Source organism: Palaemon carinicauda, chromosome 1 (genome assembly GCF_036898095.1).
Source record: "Palaemon carinicauda isolate YSFRI2023 chromosome 1, ASM3689809v2, whole genome shotgun sequence".
Lineage (NCBI taxonomy): Eukaryota > Metazoa > Arthropoda > Malacostraca > Decapoda > Palaemonidae > Palaemon > Palaemon carinicauda.
The window spans coordinates 334,629,448-334,636,947 of NC_090725.1; positions in this window are offsets into that span (position 1 = coordinate 334,629,448).

The window sequence follows — 7,500 nt, forward strand, 5'->3', positions numbered from 1 at the left end:
CTATATGAGGATCCATCATCAAATTTTTGGATGGAACTCAACTGCCTAATTTGGATGTACCCTTTGCTGGCTCCTTTGATTTTGGTCTTACCTTTAATTCGACAGCCATCTTTTGATATATCTTAAGTGGAAGGAGAAATTAATTTTTATTGAAGACACAACTTTCTATTTGTTTACCTTATATCCTTTCCCTTGTCCATTGTAGCTCTTCTGCTAGAAAGTTCCATATATATATATATATATATATATATATATATATATATATATATATATATATATATATATATATATATATATATATATTCCAAAAATTAAATAATTTACATTTATAAAAAAATGAACAAAAACTTTGGAGATAAAAAACTTGACAGGTGACTTTAGCATTTGACAGTGATGGATTACTGTATCCAACCGTGGAAGTTTTCAAGAACATTCTTCAAGAAATTTCAAAGGTCTTACAATATCACCCTGAAAATTTAGATTCTGTCACCTCTGTTTTTTAATTGATTACGCTTAAAAACTTCAGCAAAATCATTGCTTTCACATTATAAATAGTTTAAAAATATGAGCAGATTTTCAGTCGTTTCATGAAACTTTTTTAGGACAGATTTACGAGGAAAGTATGATCTACAATTCTATACCTACAGTTTGGAGAAAATTTATCTTTATACTAATCCATTAAAAGAGGGGCACAAAATCCTGAAAATTGCCGCTGAAAAAGTTTACTCTCATTAATAGGAAAAATTTTCACAAAGATATTTTAAGAATTGAGATTGAGAAAGTATGAATATAGTAATTAACATTAATAATGATAACTTAACTGCTTAAGTATTATATATACTGTATATATATATATATATATATATATATATATATATATATATATATATATATATATATATATATATATATATATATATATATATATATATATATATATATATATATATACAAACACACACGTGAATAAGGAGCCTTACAACTCTAGAGACTATGGAATAACACTACTAGATAGAAAAGGAGCAACACGTATATTAGAGAAAACTCAAATAGGAGATATTCTAACAACATATAAGAAAAGAAAAGGACATGGGCAGGATATGTAATGAGAATGACAGATAATAGATGGACATTCAGAATGACAGAATGGGTCCCTAGATATGGAAAAAAAGAAGCAGGAGAAGGAAAAGAAGTCAATGGATTGATAAACTAAAATAATTTGCTGGTATAAATTGGCATCACAAGACCATATACAGATGCGAGTGGAAGGAAATGGCTGAGGTCTTTGTTCAGCAGTGGACTAGTAACGGCTGATGATGTATATACGTACACATACATGCTTATTTGTGTTCATTTGGGGCCATTTTATCCTAGAGGATGACACTGCCTTGATGCATCCGTTGCCTTAGAGCCATACTTGGAAGATACACCTAAACCCCGCACCACATCCACCCCTTGGACCTGTGCTCTTTGCCATATTGAGATACAGGTTTACTGATCACTTACCGTGCTTTGTTTCTACTCTCATGTACCCATTAATTTATTTTCTTTTTTTCTTTTACCATTAGCAGCAGTATACTGTTACTCTACTTCATTAGATGTTGACAAACACTCCTAATATGCTTGAACACACACACCCACATACTCACAAACTTCTGGGGCTCAACTTTTCTGTCGCCAACTTCTCAAGAAAAAAAGAAAATATCCGGATCTAAAAGCATGATATGGGATTTTTTTTATTTACTCTAATTTTAAATTTGTATCTTCCTTCTTGAAAAACTTCAGTTATGAAAATAACTGATAAACTCTCTCTCTCTCTCTCTCTCTCTCTCTCTCTCTCTCTCTCTCTCTCTCTCTCTCTCTCTCTCTCTCTCTCTCTCTCTCTCTCACATTGGAACGTAAATATTAGAAGCTCTATATCTATTATGATCTCTGATTCGCAGTGTTAGAGGAAATCAATGATTTCTGTTGAAGTATGTGAGCTATTGAATATTATGTTCCCGAAAAAATTACAATTTTAACAATATTTTGCTTTTAGAACAAAATAACGATCTAATCACTGATTAACATTTAATGAAAATGAGAATCAAAGTCGTTATCTTGAAACTTGCTGAGTAATACTGCATTAGCTATATATAAATGACAAGTAGAATCAAGTATTTTACTATTATTGTGAAAAAAAAGTTATTAATCAATTATATATCTTATTCACCTAGGCGTCTAAATCAATATTTCCTAATGAGACTAGCAGATTTAAACAATAGCACTTAGATGATAATTCGGTAAATAGGACGTATCTGTTATAGATATTCTTTTTGGATATTGTTTCTGGATATATCAAAGTGAACACGTCGCTTCTACCTTGTTCTATAACCGAGAAAAATTCAATTTCTTTTGAACTTGCACTTCATAAGAACAATAACCACCAGAAACAAAAGCCAATATTTATTTTTGCATTTAGGTTCTTGCATTACAGAAAGTCACTCCCACAAAATCTGCAAAATTCAACATCAATATTCTGCAATATTCAATATCAACCATATCTGAAAGCTCCTGAAGTTTTCATTTTATAAGCAGCTTGTCATATAAGCTCAGGAGCACATTACCATTATACCAGTATACTCAATAAGAACCTTTTCAAGCTCTGATTACCACAACCATACCGATAACAACTTGAGCCCGTCCATTACTCTTATTGACGTTTCCAAAAAATAAAATGATTTTATTCTAGTTCACCAAGTTCAACCAAAATAAATTATAAATGCTTTTCACCATAAACCCAGCACCATCGCCATCTGTTGGCCCTTTTTGTAATTTGTAATTGCATGTTAACTGTTATATCGTCTCATTATATGCATACTTTTTGACTAATATATCAAAAACAATTAGTGACTAGACCTTTATTTTCCCTTACACCGAAAACTAACTCGCCAACAATAAACGACATGAATACTCAACGTACAAGCAAAACAAGAATAGATATACCTAAATTAACCTTTATTTGGGCACTATAATTGTATATTATAAAATTGAAAAATAATATGTATATCATAATTCCTTATATTTTCGATTGTTAAAGTTCCCTATGTATATTTACAGTGATTACACGTCATGTGACATTTGTAAATTATTACTCATGATAGTTCGATGGTCATCCTTTGTAAACAGTGTATTCTCTTACGTTACATTCCAGTCAAATACGAAAATAAAACATTCCCTTACTATGTTGCTGTTTCCTCTACAAAACGTCAAACAAAAGAATAATGGAGATGGAATTTCCTGAGTATTGAAATGTTCCAGGTAACAACTATAGTTTAACGTTGAAAAAAAAAAAAAAAAAAAAAAAAAAAAAAAAGGGGAATAGTTACTGTTTTTTTAAATACAACGAAGTCAAATCTATGTATAACTTTCAGGCACCATTGATCACAATTTCTTGATGCAAACCAAAACATTTGAAATGTATGTTTTGTGGAAGCAGATTACCATACGAATGGTTACTTATGATACTCTATTGGGCTCCTAATGTACTTTTATTTAGTTTGATTGTAAGTTATTTTGATTTCAGGAGAATTTAATAATTTTGGGAAAGTAATAGACTCGAATGTATCAGGTATTTTCTATATTATGCCCTTTTAGTTCATGTTTATCCGGTTGGCAACTCTAACAGGAAAATGACATCTGAATTTGAATGCTTCCTCTCTATCAAATTCTTGCAAATTCATGTTTCCTATTTTAGCTGGAGAGAGAGAGAGAGAGAGAGAGAGAGAGAGAGAGAGAGAGAGAGAGAGAGAGAGAGAGAGAGAGAGAGAGAGAGAGAGAGAGAGAGAGAGTAAAATAAGTAAATTACCTATTCGTTAGTCTCAACTGTATGAAACAATATGCGTGGAATGATCACAGGTTTAGAATAATTAAAGGATATCCATGAGCATCTTATATCTCTAAATGAAAATATTCTTTTGCACATTTCACATAAACCGTAAAAGTATTCATAAACTTTCATCTCTGGTAAGATTCACACAGAGAGCCATGTGGTCAGACAGGTACATTTTAAGGTTTGTAACATTGGGAGGCCTTACTTGGCTGTCGAGGGAATAGCAAAACACAAGACATTTACATAAAGGAGTAACATCACCAATTCTCCAACATATGCTAAAAGAACCTCTTATTCTACCCGTTGATTTAGAGCTTCTACCATCAGCATCAAGATATTCCCTCAAAAAAAGAAAAAAGAAAAAATATGATTAAATTTTGAATAATTTTGTTATATACCTAACTTTTCACATACTACAACTATGCAAACACGCATATATACAATAATTTTTTTTTTTTGACAATAGAAATTGCATTGGAAAATATGTTTTTATTGAAGTTTTATGTTCACAAGAAACTTATTTTAAGGTTTCAAATTCTTCAATATGGCTTTGCGTAGTCTTATCTGACACCCAAACCTCCTCTAAACGTATGAAAACTATACTGGCTCCTAAATTTGGAAATGATGCAATGCATTTTCACGTTTGACACATCAAAGAAACAAATAGAGGGGGATTATCCAGTACTATTATATGTCTGATGATGAGTCATTTCTGATGACATTTGCTAGTTAACTTGAATAGCTATCAAAAAAGCTTTCTCCTGCCTTCCAATGTTACATTTTTGCATCTACAATAAAGCAAGTTTCAACAAAACCTATTTCAGCCATCATTAGGCCAAATAGGATTAGCAATTAATTTTTATAGCCATATCTGAATTAATATCTGTCATCATTTCTATGCTGTTGAAATATTTAACCATCGTCCGGTTTCCACATTTTTCATATTACGGGTGGTTAAGGGGGTTGATATGACCTCTTCCCCAACATTCCCAATCTCATTGGGCTCTTTATTAAGCTGAGACTCGAGCCAAAACAAGCGTGTCGGGGGTTAAGGATTGAATGGTTTGTGACCAGTTTTAAGTCCTGGGCCAATTGGTGACCTTTGAGGTTAAGTGAGGGGTAAAAATTTGGACTCAACACTTAACTTTTTGCCGATTGCACCTAAACTAATCAAGATATAGGAATAGGGTTTAGACTAACTTGTTTCTCTCGACAAGTTACATCGAATGCTATCATGTTGACCTCTAAAGGTCATTTTGAAATTCTACCTCATTTCTAGGTCACAGGTTTTGCACCCCTGCTGGGACGCTGTGTGTAATCATCGGAAACGGCGACCTCAAAGGATAAAAGCTCAACGTCTTTTATGTATTGTGAACAATTTTAGGACTGGCTGTCACAGCAAATTTGGTATGCCATTCCACCAATCGAACCGGAAACCAGAACCATAAAGATTTCCTCGGAGTTGTTGCGTCAAACGGTGTCACCCGTGCCGCGATAGTTCCAGTCATGTGGCCTCCAGATCCGAAAATGCTGGAACACACCCACTCACATACTCACAAACATCTCAGGCTCATCTTTTCATTTCACCACCCTAACGAGAAGAACTTTCTGGATGTAAGCGCATGCTATCGCATATTTTTACTCCCAAAAATTTTGGATTCCATTCTCAAATTTTAGTAGAAAATACTTATATTAACATATTATTTCCCTTGGCCACACTCAAAGCCATGACGGGGGATTCAAGTTTGTAAGCAATGATAAACCAAGATAGATAAACAAAATATTGGATAATATATCTGGAATAAAATGTTTCTAATAGGATAAGTTTTATGTTATAACTGAATCATAAAATAATCAGTGATTTATCTTTTTAAAATGAAGAGCTGTGTTATATAAGGTTTATATTTTTGTTCTTTTTTTTTCGATCTTATTAGTACACATATATAGCAGGGTCTGTTGCTCTAGTCACCCATCTCCATTTATTATTTTTTTCCTTTTGTGTTCTTCCGTGGATGCTAGGAAATAACAATTTTGCAAATAAGGCAGGGAAATTCTCGACAGATCTCTCAACAGACCGATGAGATAGGATTTTAGTGATACACCTGTTGCAGCTCCAGGTTAAGTTCCACCTCCTCCTTTCTTAGTGCCATAATTTTTATCTTCTGTAGAAGTCTAAGAAACTTGCTACTTCCAAATGATGTTTTCTTAAACAATTTTAATCACAAAATCATTTCGTGATAGCATTATATGAATAAATAAATTTCGTATTCCTATAATATCAAACTAAGAAAAATGAAAAATCTTTTTCTTAATTCTCGTTGCATCATTCTTGGCATTACTGAAATGTAAGTGCATGACTCATAATCATGTCATAGATTATTATATTATATTTTTAAAATTATCTTATTGCATCTACTTTTATTTTGACTTTATCAAACGTTGGTAATCCTCACAAATACCGTGATCAGAGAAATCAGTCTGTTATATCTACTTTACCGTTAACATAGATACTCTTGTTTATAATTGCAATTTTTTTATAACACAGAAACACACTCTTCATTTTTTGTAAGGTTAGCTTAACATTTTACGCAATTTTTCTTTTATTACGCACAGCTTTATACATGAGTACAGACTCAACCGTTTCTTTATAGAGTTTACTAAAAATCCTATGATTTTTTTTTTTTTCATCACGCTCCTTACCTCATCTTCTACAGACTGTTTATGAAGTTTAGTAAAATCTCATGTACTTCTCCACACATTATATTTCCTATGTTGACTTTCCACTTATTTGTGCATGGAGAGTATCATTTTTCAGGGCTTAACCTTCGGGACGCTCCACTCCAGCAAGAGATGCGGAAACTTTTAATGGGTAAACAATGTTCCTCAAAAGCCTCTAAACAAAGAATTCCATTCACTTCACGCATGGAGAAGTGTCCTGGACATAAAAAAGGACTAATGTCACATACAGCCGAGAATGTAGGTCGTTCTAAGGAAGTTAGAGAAGTGAAATGATGACGGAATACTTTCTTTATCTTTGATCTAAATATGGAAGGACGATAAAATATTCATCGTTCTTCCTATTACCTGCAAAGAAAATATGAGACAACATTTAGCTTTTGAATAGATCAAAGAGTCTCTGAGATGAAGTTAGTTAGGTTTACACACACACACACTCTCTCTCTCTCTCTCTCTCTCTCTCTCTCTCTCTCTCTCTCTCTCTCTCTCTCTCTCTCTCTCTCTCTCCAGTTATTCAATGAATTCTCTACTATTGATCTTCCTCTTTTATATTCTAAATCTATCCTTGTTTAAGGGTATAAGTTTTCCGTAATAAAAATTTTTTAATATTGATTTCTTTTAATCCAATATATATACATATATATATATGTATATATAAATGTATATATATATATATATATATATATATATATATATATATATATATATATATATATATATGTGTGTGTGTGTGTGTGTGTGTGTGTGTGTGTGTGTGTGAATTTTTCTACGTGTTAATATTTATCATTCATAACTATAATTACACGTGAAATCAAGGCTCTTTTGATGACCTTGGTGCTTATGGAGGTGTAGACCCAAATGGTTTTTTCCCTTTGTTTTTATAAAGACATTTT